Source organism: Manis pentadactyla, chromosome X (assembly GCF_030020395.1).
Source record: "Manis pentadactyla isolate mManPen7 chromosome X, mManPen7.hap1, whole genome shotgun sequence".
Taxonomy (NCBI): Eukaryota; Metazoa; Chordata; class Mammalia; order Pholidota; family Manidae; genus Manis; species Manis pentadactyla.
In genome coordinates, this window is record NC_080038.1 from 66,661,535 (window position 1) to 66,683,659 (window position 22,125).

At 37.0% G+C, this 22,125-nt stretch overlaps 1 long non-coding RNA gene across 28 annotated transcripts in view; it reads right to left on the reverse strand.

The window, feature by feature from the left end:
- Positions 1–1,090: 1,090 nt before the first annotated feature.
- The window catches only part of LOC118931425 (uncharacterized), a 61,092-nt gene continuing 40,057 nt past the window's right edge, over positions 1,091–22,125 (reverse strand). For 12 of the 28 annotated variants that reach the window (XR_008995155.1, XR_008995151.1, XR_008995154.1 and 9 more), the window contains 2 exons: positions 12,095–12,221; positions 1,092–10,052 (listed from right to left, as the gene is read on the reverse strand). This is a non-coding gene — a long non-coding RNA (uncharacterized LOC118931425). Of the gene's footprint in view, positions 10,053–12,094; positions 12,222–22,125 lie in introns of all 28 variants that reach the window. The other 16 variants (XR_008995146.1, XR_008995144.1, XR_008995145.1 and 13 more) reach the window with 14 other exon arrangements.

Sequence of the window (22,125 nt, forward strand, 5' to 3'; positions counted from 1 at the left end):
GAAAGACAAGTTACAGACTGGGAGAACCCATTTCCAAATAATATGTCTGACAAAGGACTTGTATCAAGAACATATAAGGTATTCTAAACACTCAACAGTAAGACAAGAACCAACCAATAAAAAGGGGAACAAAAGACTTAGACACTTCACCTAAGAAGGTATTCAGATTGTTACCAACAGACACTCGAACAGGGTTCTTTGTCCTTGTCTTCATGTATTAAAATAATTTAACACCTAGATTTAGGAGTATGCAAGCAAGCAGTACACTTTATTAGAGAAGTAAGGAAATAGAAGCACCTTGATAGACCAAGGTGGGCTGCTCAAGAAAGTCAGTATTGAGAAGAATCAAGGTAGGTCCTATTATGGGGAGTGAAAATGTTTCCTCGTTAGTTCTTAGGTCACTTAGCATGAGTTGGCAGGGGATAGCTTCAATCAGCACATGCGCAGTTGGATTACATACATATGCATATATTGCAAAGTCATCTCATGCAGCATTAGCATGTAAAATCTCTCCCCAGGGGTGGGAAATTCAGTATTATAATGAAAAGCAACTATCAGACACCAAATTTTCCTTATGCACATGTCACAATTTGTGTCTTGGTCCATTGATTATCTGACCAAGGGATCTCTAAACCTAGGACATGGTGGCTATAAAACTTGTTAGAACAATGGTTCTAACAACATTGACATGAAAAACAAGACACATTGAAGCCTTAGAGTCAGTTGTCCCAGTCACAAGGCACTTTGTCAGAACTTAGGTATGTGGGGTTGGACTGGTCTCTCCATTTTTTCCCTCTATCTATATCAAGATAGCAAATAAACATGAAAACATGATAAAACTCATGCTGTTAGGGAATTGCAAATTAAAACCACAATGAGATATCAATACATACCTAGTTGAACGGCTAAAATAAAAAAATATGTATAATACCAAGTGCTGATGAAGATATGGAACTAGAACACATATATTTGTGGCAGAAATGCAAAATGATACAAAAACTTCAGAAAAATTTGGCATTCACTCCCACTTGAAAGTTTAAAGCAACTTTATTCATAGTTGCCGAAACTATAAACATCTCATGTCTATTAATTAGTGAATGGAGGAGAAAGCTGTGATACATTCATATAATGACATATAACAATAAAATAGGAATGAACTATTGATTCACATAACATGGATAAATCTTAAATTCATTTTACTAAGTGAAAAAGCCAAACCAAAAAGGTCAACATTTTGCATAATTTCATACATATGACCTTCCAGAAAAGGCAAAATTATAGGAATGGAGCATATATCAGTAGTAGTTTTCAGGGATTTTGAATGGGGAATAGGGGTTTACAACAAAAAGATCAAGAGAAATTATTGATAACTGTTCTGTATAGTATTGGAATGGAAGAATACATGACTCTGTACTTATCAAAACCCATAGAATTACGCATCATAAAAGTGAATTTTACTGTATATAAGTTAGAAATAAACATCTCTGAAAGAAATTTTGCCATCAAATGAGCAGAAATTTAGAAAAAGTCCATGTTTTGGTGAACATGTTGAGATGCACATTTATATACCACTGACAGGAATGTAATTTGTACAACTATATTGAGGATAATTCAACAACACCTGTCAGGTGCCCTAATAAGACTCATCATCCAACTTGGTAATTCCAATTTCAGAAATTTATTCTAAAGAAATAATCAGAGGCACATAGAAATTAATGTTCAATAATGTTTATTACATTTTAATTTTGTAGGCAAAACTGGTAATATCCAAAATATCCAGCAGTATGGAATCATCTAAATAAATTTTGTTAGATCCATATGAAATATTATGTAACAATACTGAGTTTTCAAAGAATGCTAATTACATGGAAATATGCTTATTTTCAAATGGAAAAAGTTAAAGAACACATACAATATATCAATTTTTAAAAATTGTTTTTTTAAAAAAGAGCAGTGTTTTGAGTTACTGTTTTCTAGGCTGTAAGATTATAGGTGTTCCTTTTTAATTTATACCTTTCACTTTATTTTTTAATGAAGATCATCTGTTACTTTTAGCAAGGAAAAAACTTTGTATTTTTAAAAACAAACATCCCAGCCCAATCCAGCCAAGCCCACAATCTATTCAGTTGCTATCTTCACTCAGAAGTGTACACTGTTGTGTCTTGGATGCCTGTTGTCCTCTTGTTCCTTGAGGTACTCACTATAGATGAACACCTGCCAAAGTGAGAGAGTGTGGCAGCATCTCTCCAAGAGCATGAAACCTGTAAGTTAAAATTGCCTCATAAGCCACAGGCTCATACTGGTATCAATCTCCTTGACCTATGTAGGGACAAATCTTTAAAAGCTATAATGTCCATCTTATGTAATTGGAAGTTTCCCCTCTTCTAAATCTCTTCTATAAAAGCATCTTTTATAACCCTCCTCCAAAGCAGCTCTTTTTATTTTAGATATCCCATCATGGTCTGGCAGGTAACAAATAATAAGTTCAAGGATTGACATTTCATTGTATTATTTCCTTATGCCATACCTGGTGTTTGGGGTTGCCTGGAGCCATTCTGCCCACTGCCTCTGGCCCAGCCTGCCTCTGCCCTTGCACTATCTCTTCTGTCCTTGACTCCTTTAACACCCTGTCACTGAACCAGAGAGCTCTTCTAAGTTGCAAATCTTGTTCTGGATTGTTTCTCAATAGCGGTTACCAGAAACCTCCACAAAAGCAATCCTACCTGACGAAAAGTGGCTGGCAGTGATTCTCACAAGTAGCAGTAGCAGTGGTGCAGTGCAACAACCCACCTTAAAAAGTTTCAGGTTTATGCATCAAGTCCCAGTGATTACTCCACTGAAGTAAAGGATTTTATGACTTCCCTCACTTTCCTCCCCTCTCTCCCTCCATTGCTAAGGGCAATAAGGAGTTCACTCCTATGTTCATTTATGAACATCAAAGATCACAGGTTTGCTTCCTTCTTCCTTCACTCATGCAGGTTTCTAGGTCCAACATCCACTGAAATGGCAGGCATTTGTTACTCCATTATGGGATTTCATAGCCTCCTCTACTCCTCATTATATCCAAAGGAAAAAAAAACGAGTGACACTCCCAACACTGGCGGTTCATTCACTCATTCACAATAAGGCTCCTCCCAGGTGGGGACTGTTACAGATGGCTTTGAGGAGGGAAAGGAAAACACCTGCTGAAACCCACTGAGGTGGACAGGGTAGGAAATGAAAGGTGGTTGGAGCAAGGAGTGCACTAGGACTCTGAAGAGAGGCAAGACCCAGGATACCACACCAGATGTGACCAAGGGTGTCCTGAGGAATCACTGAGAATGTATTTGAAAGATACAAGACTTTTCACTTTCCCCATTCCCTATTCTGCCCATTCCAGATTGAGAAAAAGTAACCAGAACTCCTGATATTTACTATTAACCCTTAAGATTTCCTCTTTATATACTATGTCTTAAGTACTAACCTCTTATAACCATTTTAGTACAGGGGACTGCCCTGGGGCAAGCCCTCTAACTGGTACTTCACAATCAGGTGAGACATAAGAAGTAAATCCTGAGGCTGCAGTCTAGGGTAGCTGGCCTCAGCTATAGCTTCTGGCTGCCATAAGATCAGGTGGAAGTGGGTATCAGGCTGATTAACTGAATATTTCCCCAAGTGTAGAGGTAGCTATGACAAATTAAACTCCAACCTTAGCATTCATACCTCTCTGAGTCTTAAGAGATGGGGAGGAAGTGCTAATTAAAGACTGACTCCCAGTGGCATATACATGGGGCAGAAAAAAAAAGAATATGAGCACAGGAATAGGGGTTACTTTCAAGTCATTTGACTGCCTTCCTTTCTTGAAGCTGGAATCCTTTATTGCTGAGCCCAAACTCATCTCTGGTGGCCTACATTCCAGCATTTGGAAGCCAGCAATTTCTACTATTGGAGGCCTAACAGGGCAATTATTATGCCATATTTTGGAAATTGTTTTTTGTTGTGAACATGGGGTGCTCTTTGTGGGAAGTATAGTTCATATACACACATACAGTACAACTTCTGAAAAGAGAAATGAGCCAAGAGAGCTAAGCATACAATTGAAAAGAGCAACCTGTGGTCTGAAGTCTCAAGTGAGTGATGCTTCTGCTGAGTCATGCTTTGTAGAACTGAGATGGAGAAGCTGTAGTTATCCTCTGCTTTTTTCCTTTTCTTCTCCCTCATATGAAGTCTTCTACCAGTTTCTCCTGAGGAATATGAAGCAGCCTACACAGGAGGGGATAGCCTGTCTGAGGGCTTAGTCACTCTACCGCAGTTGTTCTCAACGTTTACTGGAATATCGACTTATCTGAAGACTGTAACAGAAGAAAAATGACTGCATACAGTATCAGAGGGTTCTCAGAAACTCTCTTCTCTAAACTTTACCTTCCAAATCCTAAGGGCTGTCTTTCTGCATTAATCTTCAGCCCTCCTTCCCAACAACATAGGGAACATCTACAATATACCCACTAAACAAGATGCATCCAGACCCTACAATAGCTTTTACAAAGTGGTTTTGTTATTCATGCACTGATGTGAGCTTTCTTTTGTCTGCTCTATCTTAAAAGTGCAGTAAGATAATAGGACTGTGTTTGTTCTAGTTAATCAGTATGTTTTTAAAGTACTGTGCCTGTTTTTTCCCAAAGGGCAGTACTAGCTCAATCCTCAGCTCAGAGGCTCAGAAGCCAAAGTACATTATGGAACACAGCCAACAAAGGTGTGCACGATGTAATAAACTTAGGTCAAGATGAAGGAAATATTTTAATCCTAAGGAAATCTTTTTAAGCCACTTCAAGCTGACCAGTCTGCTGGTCTTCAGAGTTAAGGAGATGGTCACACGATTCCATCAGTGTTTAGGGCCTGCAGCTCCTCCAGCTGTCTTGCTATTGCTGCTCATTCTCTCACACCTGAAATGTGACAGACCCAAAAGGTGTAAATGGATAGCACACAACAAGGTGCCGGGCATTGAGAAGGCTCTCAAAAAAAGGAGGGGATCGTTTTAGCTGGGCATTACGGCAACCAACTCTTCAGTGCAATATGGAAACCACAGGTTTTGTACATCCTAATAACCCCTACCACTACTCATACTACTATCCCACTACATCCTCTCTTCTCTTACATCTTCAGTTGCCATGTGCCAACCTCCATATCATTCCTTAGTGACTGACCTATTGTATATGACCCACAGTATTTGTTCCCAGCCCAGTTTTTGCTATAAACCTGGAACACTTCAATAGCCATGTAAATAACCATCTGACTTCATAGCTTCACAGGTTATCTTGACCACTTCTGTTTTCAAATCTTAACATTTCAAAATCCGCTGATTATAGACCCTGTCATGCCAGTTTTCCAAGTATTCAAAATCAATCTCATTCACTCTAAGGCCTCTTTTTGTTCACAGAATCTGAGTTCTCTTCTGATCTAACTTCCTTCCATATAGCCTGGATTCTCAAGTCCATACTGTCCATTCTCAAGTCCATAACTCCTCCTTGCTATCTGTCCACCCCTCAATCAAGGTGAGTCCAAGGCAACCAGATGTTACTTGTGACCCTGGCCCAAGACCACTTTAAATTTTCCTGAGCTTCAGTTCAAGTTTCCAACTAGGTTCTCCCTTTGATATACCATGAGTTCTTCTGTTAATGGTTCCACTTCGGCCTGTAGGCCTGAATATTTCTTTAGAGACTGTTTTTTCCTCTATAATCTTGTCCCTGGTGCACTTCATCTCCATCATGCTCCTCTACAAATCTTCAGGTACTTCTCCTAACTCCTTTCCCTATCTCTATGCTCCCCTGGAGAGCTAATTCCTTTTATCTAAGACTGAAGCTCCACCCATGTTATAGAGCCATAGGTTTCACCCTCCCACCACTACGTGCACCATCTTTCAGGATCTTGTTCCATGTGTTCTCATCTCTGTCTCCCACATCTACGATTCCCTTCTCAGTCCTTTGTGCTGTGCAATCTGCAGTCACACTCAATTTTATCCCATATTAAAAGGAGTGTATATGACTCATGGTAGGGCCCTGATGGCATGATTTTACTTGTACTCTAGTTGTCACATCTTCTAACACAAAGGCTTCTCCTAGCACAATGATTAATCACACTAAATAAGAAAAAGGAAACATGAGCCGGTTGAGTGGTGAATAGGAAGTGGAGGCATATCTGTCACTGTATGTTAAGAGGACATCTGAAGTAAAGTTGAAAAGGGAAAATTGAATAGAAGCCACAGAAGCAAACCCCACACTGTCAGGTAATGTTTCTGATCAATGATCACCATGGTCCTACCCAAGGAGCAACTGGCAGTACTTGTAGTAGCAGCAGTGGCAGCCACGCAACATCTTCAAGCAGCCAAGACTAAAATACAGGGCCTAGAAACACAGTATTTCATGGAAAACACAGTATTAAATATGACATATATGTGGCATTTGGGCTGCTACTCCCTCCTCTCCCACCCTCACCAAGCATCACCAGTTACAACCTTTCACACTGAGCTGAGACCTGGCTTCAGAATTTTTATAGATAACCAAGGCAGCCACTGTAAATCAACTGGAGATGGTATTTGATGTATATTTGCTATCCTCTCATTACACAGCAAGGTCCTCGGCAAAAGAATTAGCAGAAAGGAGGAGGAAGTTTCAGGAAAAAGCATACTGAAGACAGCTTGGATGTTGTAGGCAACTGGTGGGGACAAGCTGAGCCCATGGAGATCACAGAGCAGGCGCCCAATTAATGTCTGTTGATGATTCATTTTTTCATTCAACAAACATTTAATGAGACCTACAATGTGCACTGGATGAGGCACTGCGAATACAAAGGCACTGTCCTTGCTCGTAAGGAATTTAGTCTGATAGATGAGAACCATAGACACGGACAATGATAATACAACCTGATAAGTGCTAGGACACTTAGCAGGTTGTATTATATCCATCCGAGTAGGATTTCTTCAGAAGAGCACAACTCCAGGTTGCTGTTGTATCCATGAAGTCCTCCCAGCCACCAGGGACTGCTGTTGTTTCTGTCATGCGTCGAGTATCCAGGAACTAACAATGATAGCTGTAATTTACAGTGTTTACAGAAAACACTTTACAAATATCCTCATATAAACCCTGAAAATTAATTATTATATCAGATGAAGACACTGTGGTTCAGTGAGGTTAACTGACATGGCTTAGATCACACAGGTATCAAATAGATGAGTAAGGTTTTAAATCCAGTTTTGACTAACTACAAAGCATTTTCTACTTTTCAGAGATAACCTTTATTTAAGTGTAACACAACTTTTAACAGTTTTCTATTTGGAAAAAAAAGCAAAGGCAATAGATCAGTGAACAGGGCACATACACACAATTTATCTGGTTTCCCAAACTATTTGGCAGAAAAAAAAAAGGCAAAGTGGCTTCACACTTATATACCATTGAAAACCTTGGGGTCACTTAGTTTTTCTTACTTTCTCACACTCCGACATCCTCATTCATGATGTAAAATATAAATAACTCGAGTTAACTATCTTCTTTTAATCCATGTCATGGTCACCATTCATTATCAGCAACAAATATAGTTGATTTGGCAGTTATCATTTCCAGACTCTTCTAAGAAATTTACATATAAATTCCATTAAATCCTTATATTCCCCTTCCCCCAAATCAGTGCAATAAAGGTTATTACCCCTATTTTACATAAAAGGAAATAAAGTCCCAGCGAGGTGAAAAACCATGAACAAGACCACGTTGGTAAGTGTAGAGCAGATTTGAACCCAGGCTATCTAGTCCTGACACTCAAACTCTCACTGTACTGCCTTCATGCCCTATACAGGACTTCTTTTCCCAACCCTTCTCCACCCTACTGCCCTTCAGAATGGCTAGTAACATAAGGTCCACTGAAAATACATGTCTAAATATAACCTCCCATCAATAATTGTAGTCACAGAAAGCCATTCTCTGAATCAGTTTCACAAAGAATATTGTATTTATATTACATTGAGAAAAGAGAAAATAAACATTGGATGTTTAAATTTTCAATTATTGAACATATTTTGCTTGGAAATGTAGCCATGAACATTCTTAAATCCCTCTGTAAAACAAAGCAATTGAGACAATAATAACTAAGGCCATTTCTTCCCAACAGGCACATGAAAAGATGCTCCATTTCGCTAATTATCAGGGAAATGCAAATTAAAACCACAATGAGATATTACCTCATACCAGTTAGGATGGCCAACATCGAAAAGACTAGGAACACAAATGCTGGCGAGGATGCGTAGAAAGGGGAACCCTCCTACACTGCTGGTGGGAATATAAATTAGTTCAACCATTGTGGAAAGCAATATGGAGGTTCCTCAAAAAACTAAAAACAGAAATACCATTTGACCCAGGAATTCCACTCCTAGGAATTTACCCAAAGAAAACAACTTCTCAGATTCAAGAGGATATATGCACCCCTATGTTTATTGCAGCACTGTTTGCAATGGCCAGGATATAGAAGCAACCTGGGTGTCCATAGGTAGATGAATGGATAGGGAAGATGTGGTGCATGTGCACAGTGGAATACTGCTCAGCCATAGGAAGGAAACAAATCCTGCCATTTGCAGCGGCATGGATGGAGCTGGAGGGTATTGTGCTTGGAGGGGTGGGTCAGGTGGAGAAAGACAAGTGCCAGGTGATTTCCCTCATTTGTGGAGTATAACAGCGAAGCAGGGCTGAAGGAACAAAATAGCAGCAGACTCACAGACTCCAAGAAGGGACTAGCAGTTACCAAAGGAGAGGGATGGGGGAGGGTGGGTGGGGAGGGAGGAAGAAGGGGATTGTGGAGCATCATGACTGGTGCACATGGTGTGTGTGGGGTCACGGTAAAGACAGTGTAGCTCAGAGAAGACAGACAGGGACTCTGTGGCATCTTACTACACTGATGGACAGTGACTGAAATGGGGTATGGGGGGGTGACTCGATAATAAGGGTGAATGTCATAACCACATTGTTTTTCTTGTGAAACCTTCATAAAAGTGTGTATCAATGATCTTAATTAAAAAAAAAAGAAACTAAGGCCATTTCTTCCCTGAATGGGCTTTAGATATAAAAACTCCAGTTTTGGTAAAAAGTCCTTTGGAAGACATGTGACAGTGACAGTAGGCCTACTACTTACAAGAAGGACAAGGAACTTAGTAATACTCTAAGAGGTCTGAAGCTGTTTGGATGTCTTCCCGAAATCAACATTTCATATACGACTGCCACCCCAAAAAGAAACTAGCAAAAATCTATGCAGCCAAGATCTAGTCCAGAAGGAACCAAAGTAACACGCATTCAGAGAACACAAGAGGGTCTTTCAAGCCCATGGATAGGGGTGGGGGCGTGCACATTTACCAAAGTCTGAAGGCCTTGATTTTTCTCTCTTTACCACCTTAATTTTCCCATATTCTATTATATCTGTTTTTATGATCTCTTATTAAGAAGGTATCCCCGCTTCTACACTCCCATTCTTCCTGGCCTTAGATCATTTATCATCTTAACTACTACTGTGTCCTGATCTCCCTGTCCAGGTTTGAAAATCTTCCAGAACATACTGCATACTGCTGCCAGAGTGGCCATATTAAAAGCATACCCTTCTTAAAACACTCAAAATGAAATCCAGATTTCAGGCCATACTATATAAAGATCTATTCACAGCCTACATTTCCAGCCTAATTTCAGGAATTGTCATTCCCACATTTCAACAATTCCCAATGTCCATGCCCTTGCTTAAAAGGTCCTTCCCTCTGTTTTCTGCCCGGCCAAACTTTAGTTCTTTTAAGAATCAACTAAAGCATTGATTGGCTCCTCCAACCTCTGGCATCTCAGACTCTGTCAAATGATTTCTCTTCTGAACCCCACGGTGCCTTGTACATACCTCCATTGTAGAGCATACCATACTGCTGTAAACATCTGTGTACATGTTGAACTCTCTCACTAGACTGAGAACTCCTTGAGGGCAGGGACTGTGTCTAATTCATCTCCATATCCCCATCACCCAGCAAAGTGCCTGGCAGCTCAAAAGGCAGCAGAGAGAAGCTGAAGATGTAGAAGAGAGAACAATAAAGCGATATTCTTGAGTTGGGGCACAATACAAATATGCTGAATAAATTGAAGCTGTAGAAGAAGAAATTTCAGCTCAGTATTACAAAGAGTCTTGAAAAAAGAGACAAGTTGACACAGGAAGGTGTTCCCCATCCGCAAGTGCAGTTAGTTACCCAAGGCAAGACAATTTGTTGGGTTTGAATTAGGTTCAAAATAAGCTGTTTTGGATGAGTCTTTTACATTCCTATCTTTCAGGCTCTCAATCTACAACCTATGCCATAATAAAGACAGCCATTGTCTGAGCCTATGAGTCAGTCCCATGAGTGAATGGTGGCTCCCAAAGTGTAGGCAAGGGCTGAGACCTCACTCCCATCCATTCTAGACTGATGGCAAGCTTAAAACATAACCCATTCTTTGGTGGCCTGATTCCCATGTGACCCTTGAACCTGAGCTGAAAGTACTCTAAATGCTTTCAAGGCCACCAAGGACCTCATGATGCAAAATACTTTCTACCACCTGCCACCTAGCCTTAGATTTCCTGGTTAAATTTTTTGTGCTTTTGATCAGTGTTTGTTAAAATGCCCCTTAATCTAAGGTCGTAAGCTGTCATCAAGTGTATACTAAAGGATGAATAAAATCAATGTAATCCTTCTGTACCCCATGAAATAATTTAGTCTGACGTTCCTCTTCCCCCAACAACAACAAAAAAAGAATGCCTCAAAATGTCCTGATTTTTAATTCTGGTACTCAGTTTTCCCAACTGCAAAATATAGAGGTTGTATTGAATGATCTCCCTGATCCCCTTTATTCCAGAGGAACCAGTTTCTTACCTTTCACTTATAAAGTAGATGTGTGAATCTATCCTTGTAATTTCACGAGATTTTTATAAGGTTCAAATAAAACCGTATTTTTCAAAGGCTTCTAAATGATAACAGGCTATACAAACGTAAGGAATTACTATTGCAAATTAAGATACATAAGAGGAAAGGGGTATTAGAAGTATGCTCTGCTATTAATTAGAGGAGTTACCTTAGCAAATTTACTCTATGTCTCTGGGATGCCTCAGAGCGTTGTGGTGATGACTAAGTGGGTGCATGTGAAGTAAGCACACAATAAAAATCAGTTTCTTTGACTTGATTTAGATAGACTCTCAGGAATAAATATGATCTTCAAATGCATGTAATCTAACCTCTCATTCCATGCAGGGAGATTCTCAAATTCCATCCCAAGTGGTCATACAAACCACTGAATCACTTCCAAAAGTTATATTCATCTTTGGACAGTTCTTAAATCTGTTTCTCCACTAACTAGAACTGCCTTCAAAAGTAGCACAACCCAACTATCCCTGACACCATAAAAGATATGATTAAATCATCAAACCCTCCATTTTGGAGGAGCTGTCTCCCACAGTCTAAACAGCTCTGATTCCTGTGGTGCCTCTCATAGAATCTGTTTGAATTCCTTTTTATATCCTGTTGTTCTCCTCTCAGAGAGTTGCTCTTAAAGCTAGAAACAAAATCAAGGATTCTTACCTCTATGATTCTAAGCTTTTGTAGTGAGAACACAACCAGTTGGCTCTATACTGCAGGGTTTGGAGGACTTCAATGGGCAAATACTCTGTAAACAAAAGCACTAATTTCCAGAAGCTTGCAATATGGAGGAAGCACTTCTAAATGGGAAAAGGGGAGGGTCAAAGGGATGCTAACAGCACTAAAAATAAATGGCTTACCAAATAGTAACATTAGCCATCAGCTCTGTTCTTACTAAAACAGGGATATGGAATATTGTAAATAATGTGGATCCTAGGGCCATCTGGAAGAAACAGTAACATCATATCCAAAAAAATACATTTTGTATGACCTTCTATGCTTACAAGTCTAGTCTCTTTAGATGACATCTTCTGCACTTTCCCACAATAATCCCAGTTCCAAAGACATCTGCCTATTTCTTTCAGAAACTCAGGGAAAATACTGAAGATAATAAATGAAAAAGACACATACATACACAATACTGAAGACATAAATAAAAAAACATACCACATTCGTGTATGAAGTTATAAAGATTATAGCTCTCCAAAAATTAATCTATATATTCAATTCCATTCCATTTGCAATTCCAATGGTACATGTGGTAAGAACTTGGCAAGTTGTTTTTACAGGTCTCCTGGAAGAATAAGTACAAGAGAATAAAGAAAATTTTAAAAAAAAAGAATGCAGGACTTACCCTCCTAGATAAATTTGTTGTAAAAAACTAGGCACATAGGAAAGGACAACAGCAATATTGTCTAATCACAATGCAACACAACCTTTATTTTTTATTTTAGTTCAAACCAGAAATCCTCAACATGCAGCATCATAGTAAATAACTACTGGGTTAAAAAAGAAATGTAAATTATAATCAAACATATTTAGCAAACAAAAAAGCAAGAACACTACTTATGAGATTCAGCCAATACTATACATAAACAGACTTAAGTTCTATTATAAGATAATGAAAAAGAATTGATCTCAGTAAAGATAACATAATGGGAGTTAAACAAAGAAAAGGGGACAGAAAGAATGTGTATAATGCCCAAAAACATGCCAAATTTGATGAAAAAATAATAATCTGTTACATGCAAGATCAATGTACACCAAAAAGGATAAACTCAAAGACATTCAAATCTAGACTTAAGATTGGTAAATTGTCAAACTGACTTCACAACCTTGAATGAAGCAAGAGAAAAACTCATCATGTACAATGTATCCTCAACAAGCTAAAACCAACATCTCATCATAAACAATAGACAACAGAAAATAGTGGGAAGATATATTCAAACTACTGAGAATATAGGAAAAAGAATGTCAATCGAGAATTCCGTATCCAGTAAAATTTTCTTGATAAATGGAGAAATTAGGACATTCCCAGGTAAACAAAAATTAAAATAATTCAGTGCTAGCAGACATGCCCTATAAGAGATACAAAACGGAGTCATTCATGTAGAAGTGGAAGGACACTAGAGAATAACTCACATGTATCACATGTACATGAAAAATAAAGAGGACCAGTAAAAGTAACTACATAAGTACACAGAAAAAACAACAAAATCTGCTTACTTGTCATACTTTTCTTCTCATTATTGACTTAAAGACAGTAGCATAAAGGAATAACTAGAAAATTGTGATGATGTGCCTACATTGTATAGAGATATAATTTGTATTATAATAACAGCACAAAGTAGAGGAGAGGGAACAGAGATACAGTGGAGCAAATTTTGTACCCAACTGAAATTAAGTTGGTATTAATGTGAAATCAGTTATTTTAAGATAAGATTGAAATACCAGAGCAAGCATGGAAAAAAAAACCCTCCAAAATACAGTAAAAAAAACAAGGGAATTTAAAATATACAATCCATCTATATGCTTTCTACAAGACACACATTTTAGATTTAAAGACACAAAAAGTCTGCAAGTAAAAGAATAGAAAAAGACATACCAGGCAGCTACTAAGCAAGAGAGGTGGAGTAGCTATACAAATAAAAAACAGAATTAAGCAAAAAATTGCTACTAGAGGTAAATAAGGATATTTTATTATAATCAAAGGACCAGACTATCAGGAAAATGTAAGAATTATAAACATATAGGCACCTAACAAAAGCACCAAAAATAAGACAAAAATGTTGGAAAAAGAAAAAATAGATAACTCAGCAATAAGAACTAGAGATATAAATACTATACTTTCAATAATAGAACAACTAGGCAGAAGATCAACAAGGTAATAGAAGACTTCAACAATTCTATAAAACCACTTGACCTATTGAACATCGACAGAACATCCTCTCAACTGCAGAATACACATTATCCTCAAATGCACACACAACATTCTCCAGGACAGATCATATACTAAGACATAAAACAAGTCTCAATAAACTTAGAAGAATTGAAATCATACAAAGCATGTTCTATCACAATGAAATCAGAAAATAATAGAAATTTGGAAAATTAATGGACATTAAACAAAAAACTCCTAAATAACCAATGGATCAAAGAAGAAATCACCCAACTAGAAAATACTTTGAATGAAAATATAAATAGAACATTTAAAACTTAGGGGATATAACAAAACAGTGCTTACCGACAGAACTGTAGCTAAGTACCTACATTAAAAGTGAAGGTTTCAAGTAAATAAGCAAACTACCTTATGAAATTAGAAAGAGGAAACTAAACTGAAATGAATCAGTAAGAAGGAAATAAAATGAGTTGAAAATAAATGAAAGAAATAGAAAAAAATAGAGAAAATCAAGGAAACTAAATGTGGTTCTTTGAAACAAACAAAAAAAAGTTGTAGCTAAACTAACCATGAAAAAAAGAAAATTAAAATAAATATAATGAGAAATAAGAGAGGGACATATTACCAATTTTACAGAAACAAAAAGAATTACAAGGGAATACTCTCAAAAAGATTATGCCAATTAGATAAATGGACAAAACCAAATCTGACTCAGGAAGAAAAACGTGAACAGACCTGTAAAAACAAATTCAGTAATTAATCTACAGAATTCCTATGAAGAAAAGCCAATGAACAGATGACTTCAATGACAATTCTGTGAAACATTTAAGGAAATTAACACCAATCCTTCACATAATATTCCAAAAATTAGAGGAGAAACACTTCCCAACTCATTCTGAGGCAAGAATTAGCCTGATAGCAAAACCAGAGATAAAGCAAGAAAACTATGGAGTAAGTTACCTTATGAATATAGACATGCAAATCTCCCAAACACCAGGGAAATAAGCCTAGAAATGAATATGAAGGACTATACACCATGCCCAAATGGGTTTTCTCTCAGTAAAGCTTCAATTGGTTTAATATTTGAAAAATCAATGAATTTAATACAACATATTTGTAGAATGAATATGAAAAACCTCATATTGACAAATGTATAAGAAGCACTTGACAAATATTATGACAACCATTCATGATTAAAAAACAAACTTAAAGTAGGAATGGAACTTTTTATACTTGACAAAAGGCATCTACAAAAGTTGTACAACTATCATTGTCATTAATGGTTAAAAAGTAAATGTATTTTCCCTGAGACCAGTAATAAGACAAAAAAGATGCTCTTGCCAATACTGCACAGGAGACTATAGCCAGGGTAATTAGGCAGGAAATAGAAGTAAAAATCAATGAGATTGAAAGAATTATCTGTGGTCATAGGAGATATAATCTTATACATAAAAATCCTAAGGAATCTACCAGAAAAAAAAAATCCTACTGTTAAAACTACTGGAACAGAAAGCAATTCTAATGAGTTCAGAAAGGTTGAATACAAGATCAATAGAAAAATAATTTTATTTCTATACACATCAATGAACAATAGAAAATGAAATTGAGAACAATTCTATTTTCAGTATCATAGGAGTAAAATACTTGGAATACATTTTTAAAAAGAAGTAGAAGATTATTTACATTGAATTCATACTGCTGAAGGAAATTGAAGATGACTAAATGGATGGAAAGACATGTTAATGGACTGGGAAAATAGTGAACATGGCAATACTCCACAAAGAGATCTGTAGATTAAATGTGATTCCTATCAAAATGCCATATTTTTTAATAGCAGCTGACAAAATGATCCTAAATTTCATATGGAAACTGAAGGTCCAACAATCATGCAAAAGAACCCAACTGGAATATTTGTACTTCCAAATTTTAAATTTTACCACAAAGCTACAATAATAAAGACTGTGCGGTCCAGACATAATGATATAAAGATAAATGAAATAGAAATTAAAGACCAAAAATAAACCCTTGCATTTAGAAGCACTGGGTTTTCAATAAGGGTATCAAGTTAATTCAATAGGAATTAGTCTTTTCAACAAATGGTGATGGGAAAACTGTTTATCTGTGTCCAAAACGATAAAGTTGAAACTTCACGTCACACTATATACATGCCAAGTGGATCAGACCACAATATACGAGCTACAACTTAAGTTAGATAATGGTTTGTTTGTTATGATACCAAAATCAAAAGTGACAAAAGAAAAAATAAACTGGATTTCATCAATATTGAAAACTTCTGTAACTGCAAACAATACCATCAAGAAAGTTAAAAGGGAACAGGATGGAATACATGCAAATCACATATCCAATAAGGGTCTATTTTCCAGTTATATAAACAACTCTAACAATATGACACAAAGACATATAACCCAATTCTAATGAATAAAGGATTTGAAGACATTTCTTCTTGAAGAGAATGTAAAATGGCGCAGCCACTTTAATAATGCCAATTACTCAAAATGTGAAAGAGCTGTGATATTAAGCAATTCCAATATTAAGTGTATAATCATGGAAATGAAAATGTTGACATAAAAACTTGTACATGAATGTTTATTGCACCATTATTATTAATAGACAAAAGGTGGGAAACCCAAATATCCTTCAACTGATGAATGTGTAAAATTAGGTTAATGCATAAAGTGGAATATTATTCAGCCATAAGAAGGAATAATACGGATAAACACCCAAAACATCCTAAGTGAAAAAAACTAGACACAAAGGTCACATCTTGTATGATTGCATTGATATGAATGCCCAGAATAGACAAAATCCTTAGGACGAAAAGTTAGTTTAGTAGCTGCCCGGGTTGCTGAAAAGGGAAAATCAGGAATGACTACTAATGGATATAGGGCTACATTCTCAGGTGATAAAAATGTTTTACAGTAAGGCAGTAATGATTGTTGTACAACTCCACAAATATATTAAAAGCCTCTGAACTTTACAGGGTGGGTTTTATAGTATATGAATTACAACACAATAAGAGCTATTTTTTAAAAAAGAAGTTATTACATTATTTAAAGTTACTTTGAAAAGTAGAGTTGTTAAGATAGGTGTTGCTACTGACAGGTTGATGATAAACCCATTGACAGGCTGTCCCCAAGTAATGGTTACCGGTATCTTGGCCATAAGTGAAGGTAAAGTATTTGTACCAGCATCAAACTATCCAATATATATAAGCAAAACACATATACAAGAAAGCAAACATTAAAGATAAAGGAGTACCACATGGAGATTAGCTCTACTACTGAAACATTCTCATCCACTAGGAGACATTAAGTTTTCCAGTGACACCATGAAGTGAAAAGATGATCTCATAGTATAGCTGGGCTAAAGAATGACCTAATAAGAGCAGTAGTAGAAGCAAGATTTTGGAAACAGTCATTAAACAGCCTCAGAAACAGAATAAAGGTACTCCTACGTTTGACCGAAGTGGTAAAAGAATCTTTGGACCATATCTATAATACGAAGGAACTGCTGAGCAAACAACTAGACAGCACATATTTTTAGTAACAAATACAAAACTTGCTAGAAAAGTCCAAGACCTACCAAATATATTTGAATCACCTTGACGACTATGGTTTAGATTACTACTATTCAACAAAGACAGAGGAAATGGCTGCTCACAATTGTAAAGTTCTGGGGTACACTTTTTTGATCAAGTTATTAAGTCAACGACAGTATAATAAATCGTGGACTTATGATAGCATAATAAGGCAAGTGACAGTACCTCCAGAGCCACTTCAATCATGGTTGGCAGATTTTAATACCTAGTGTTTTGCTAGTAGACAAAATCCAGACAGTCAACCAGAGGGCAAAAGACTAAGTAGTTAATACTATTAAAATATACCTAGTCTAAATAGCAAGTCTGAACTAAAAGTAAGCCCTGAACAGTTATGCACATAAGGCACTATTATATGTTGTCACCCAGGTGACGACATTCAAGTGCACCATGTCCACAAGATTTCCCCTGGAAAAATAATGAAATGAAAAGTGAGATACAGCTCAAAGTATGTGAAGCAAATATAGCAGTTGCTAGAGAACACCAAAATTAAACCACCACTCATCACTACATCATATGTATGGACACTGGATTAATAAAAAAAATAAAATGGCAAACAGGGCAAAACTATAGCAACAGAACCTTAACACATACTGTGCGTTTTTGTGCCTTGTCTGCTTATCATAGGACATGTGCTTACTGGGACAATGTTATATTTAACAAAAGCCAGCTTTAGTTGCTACAATATAAGTACACTAAAAGTATATGAAATAATAATACTGAATATTTTGGAATATTAAATTATTTTAGAATATTAAATTAAGCCCTTAACTCCCTCAGACATTTTTTATGTGGAGTAATGTACTCCCATGAGGTTGGCTGGTTTTAGGAGAAACATACGATCTTTGGTACTTCATATATAACCATTTATTTTTAACTCGCTAGTGAAAAATTTTAATTTCTAGTGATAAGCCAGAGTAACGAACCTAGTAATTAGGGATACTGAATTGAACACTTGTACACCAGCACTATGCTATTGTGTACACAAACACCAAAGTCAAACTTTATGAACCACAACCTTTAACTGGACAAAATCAAGAAACAAGCGCCTTTGAAATTCCTCACATGTATTTTTGGCTCACTAGTAGTCATCAGGTTACCCTACTAACCGTCAGAACCAAATCTGTGATGCAAGCAATGCAAAATAATTTCAAAAGGGCGACGCGCTGTGGAGTAATGCAGTACTACAGGATACGGGGGAAAAAACTATTCATTGTACTATTGTGGCAACAAACCTTGAACTACTTCCTGACAACAGGATTACCAAATCGAGGGCAGAAACCGAGTACTATTGGAAAACAGTCACTTTAATATGCTAACAATTTAATTACACTGACCTACTTTAAAAAACGCCTCTAATGTCAGCGAATGTGGAGGTAAAATTAGCAATATTAGAAGCAAACAGCTTCTATCAAGACTAAAATATTTTTTGCTCTAATTAGTTCTATCAGATTGTAACATTAATGAAAGTTTCTTATAACCTAATTTACAATGGGAGTGGTGGTGAACCTAACATCAAAAAGGCTCTGTATTTGGGGAAAATCGAGTAAAGCAGGATTTCCCTTGTGTTTCCTTATTGTTTACTAAACTACACAAAATCTATGTGAACATTTCTTGGAGTATTAAGAGTGAAAACACCACTCTTATGTTACGGAGGACCTATAGTAATTGGCAAGACTACAAATCATATAACAAAAGTGAGCTATAAACAGGAAAATCACACTCCCAATTATATCTAAACCTGCAATAACAAAATCACAATGCCCGCTAAAACCCTGCAATAGTTGCTATTACTGTAGCAAGTTGGGAATAGTAATTCCTGAAGGGAAATATGCAACCAATACCATTAATACGAACTATGAAGAATTAACTACTGGTGAATTTCCACAATCACTACCCACAGGAATGAACAAAATTTAGATGCAGTGTTAATGGGAAAGGCACTAAAGGTACCAATAGCCTTATTACTACCTTTAAAAGAAAAAATTGGGCATGAAATCCCTACTCATTAGATTTCTAATAAAAGCTCAACAATCATACAATGTATTACTGACTCCGAATGGATGAAGCACACTTGACTGGAAAATTGTCGACCAGTTAGACGGGTGGCTTTGGCAAACGGTGGCGCCGCGTAAACAGAGGCCCTACGCAAGCGCTATAATGGTTGTGTCCACAACACGACGCCAAATTCCCACTTATCTCATATTTGATTAGTAGTAAATGGCACTGCGGATGGCACTCATTTCCAATATTCACGTCAACTTCAACCATGTAAATTCCCAAGGGGAAAATGTGCCAACTGGGTACCATTAAATGGTATCAAAACAAAGAGAATCAGGCATATATGTATAATGAAATTCACCCATGTGTATTTCATTATAGGTCCTTCAGAACCAAGTTTAGTATGCAAACTCACCTGCCAATGATCCCGTGCAGGCAAATTACATTATCAACCAGTTACCTAAATCCCAAACAGTGCTAAATCTAAAATTTAAAAATATGCCAGCATAAACACTATCAATTCGAGGATGGGGCAGATGTACTAAAATTATTTGCAAATGACATTAATAGATAACATTAATCTCTTGAAAACATTAGAAAGAATTGTCTTCTGATTCATCTGATTTATAAAGTACAACGAAGGGAAGGCAAATGCACTAGAGATTTATGGCAATGCCTTTTTGTCCAAGACATTAAAAATGACTACCCCCCAAAGTACACGTCAGTAAAGGACAGGGAAGTTGCGGTGAAATTTTTTTTAAGCCTATCGTACTGACCCAGACTCAGGGAATCCAAATGAAACGCAACTGGAAAACACCGAGACCTTGAAGTATGTCACCCCTAAAGGGACGTCGCAGAGTGCACAATTAAGGAACTAATTGTATCATTTTTAAGCCTCCATGCAGTGCCGACATATATAAAGTAGAAGAGGTTACTTGGTATGTTAGTAACGACTTAGCGAGAAGACCTACGGAAAAGCATAGCCCAATAGCAAATGGCTACATTATAACAAATTTCAATTAGTGGCTCAGTATTACAAAGTTGGTCACAAAACCTGTATTTTCACTGGATAACATGATTGTCTTGCCTGTTTGCACAGGATAGAATAGCCCAACTGACCACTTCTAAGCGAAATCAAATAATGTACCTAAAAAGTGTATGGTATATCCCTGTGTATTCACATGAATCAAAGGCCCATGACATCTTTTTTTTTAAAGTAGCAAAATTTTACTAGAACCTTATAAGCGCAAGGTTTGGAACCGAGGTTCTGTACCAGATTGCCAAAATGGACAAAACTATGCAATTACATAGGGAAAATCACTTTCCTTCTCATTTGTCCAGAGAAACCAAAATTGTGAATTGATTACAACCATATCCATGGCAAAATAATCCATTTGCTATGTTTAGCTGCCAGCTGAATGTTAAATCCCACTGGAATGATCAGTTCAGCTAGAAGTGTTACAATAGCACTTTGTCTAAGATGCTTACCTTCAGGATAGCACTCCAGAAGTGGCTGTCAGCAATACAGCAGGATTACATATACTTAGAAGGGGTAGATGTTTAATTAGAAAGGGGGTTTCACTTGGAGCTTTCAACTCAAATATTCCAAAGGTGTTTATCACCAAAAAAAGCACTAAATCTTAGCTGCACTACCAACTCTGTATAAACTTAGTAAAATTTTACTGTCAGAGGCAGAATGCTTGAAACAAATAGTAACAGCTACTAAAGGTACTAACAGAAATTTAACAGTGAAAACATAACTCAGCTCATCAAGGAAGAGTTGAGAACCACAGCATTCAGAAGTTCTTCAGTTGGTTAAGACAAAAAGTGCTAGCACTATACTAAAACAGCCTCTTAGCCACTTGCAGGAAAACAACCTGAAAGCCAACGTGTGGATTCTATTGTAAACATATGATTCCCAGAGGGCAGAGACACTACTGGTGGCAAAATTGTATTAGCACTTTTTTGGATATCAAGTATGTCGAAGATAGGCATTAACACTGCTTTGCATTAATGAATTTCACCACCTAAGACTGTTGCCTATTTGTTCAGTGCTGGCAAACTCCCATCCGAAGTTTTGCTTCCTAGCTCACTTGAGGGAACACTTCATCAATGTTGTCATTAGGTGATTCAAATTTTTCTTTAGTCCTAGGGTGCATGATATGGGGCATTTCACAATATGCTGCAGTCCTAGAAAGTATCTTTGTATGGATGTTGTCTAGGACAGACTACAGGAAGACCTGTTTCTAGTTCACATAGTCTAGTGCAATGTGGCAATGAAGGTAAACTAACCTTAACTTCCAACGGTGAGAAAAATCTTCTGCAGCACAGCATGGGGCTCCTTTGAATCATTGCAACAGCCAAGCAAGTAAGTGTATTCATCCCACCCAAACTCCAAGGACACAGTAAAAAGCATTTATTCCCCCCCTCTTGTGGAAAATTCACCCAGTTTGTAGATGGTCCATACATAAAATGCTTAATCAAAGCTTCAAGTACATCAAGTCTTTCCTTTCTTAAGTGCTTTTAACATGTGGTTGATAGTGACATGTGAGCCAGAAGTGCAAAGTAAGCTCTCAGGGTTCCTTTTAAAAACTAAGCATGGTAAGCACCTCATCCAAAGGACAAATAACTCGATCCAAGGTGCACTGGCCAATTTGGCTGGTAGTCATTGAAGATAAACTT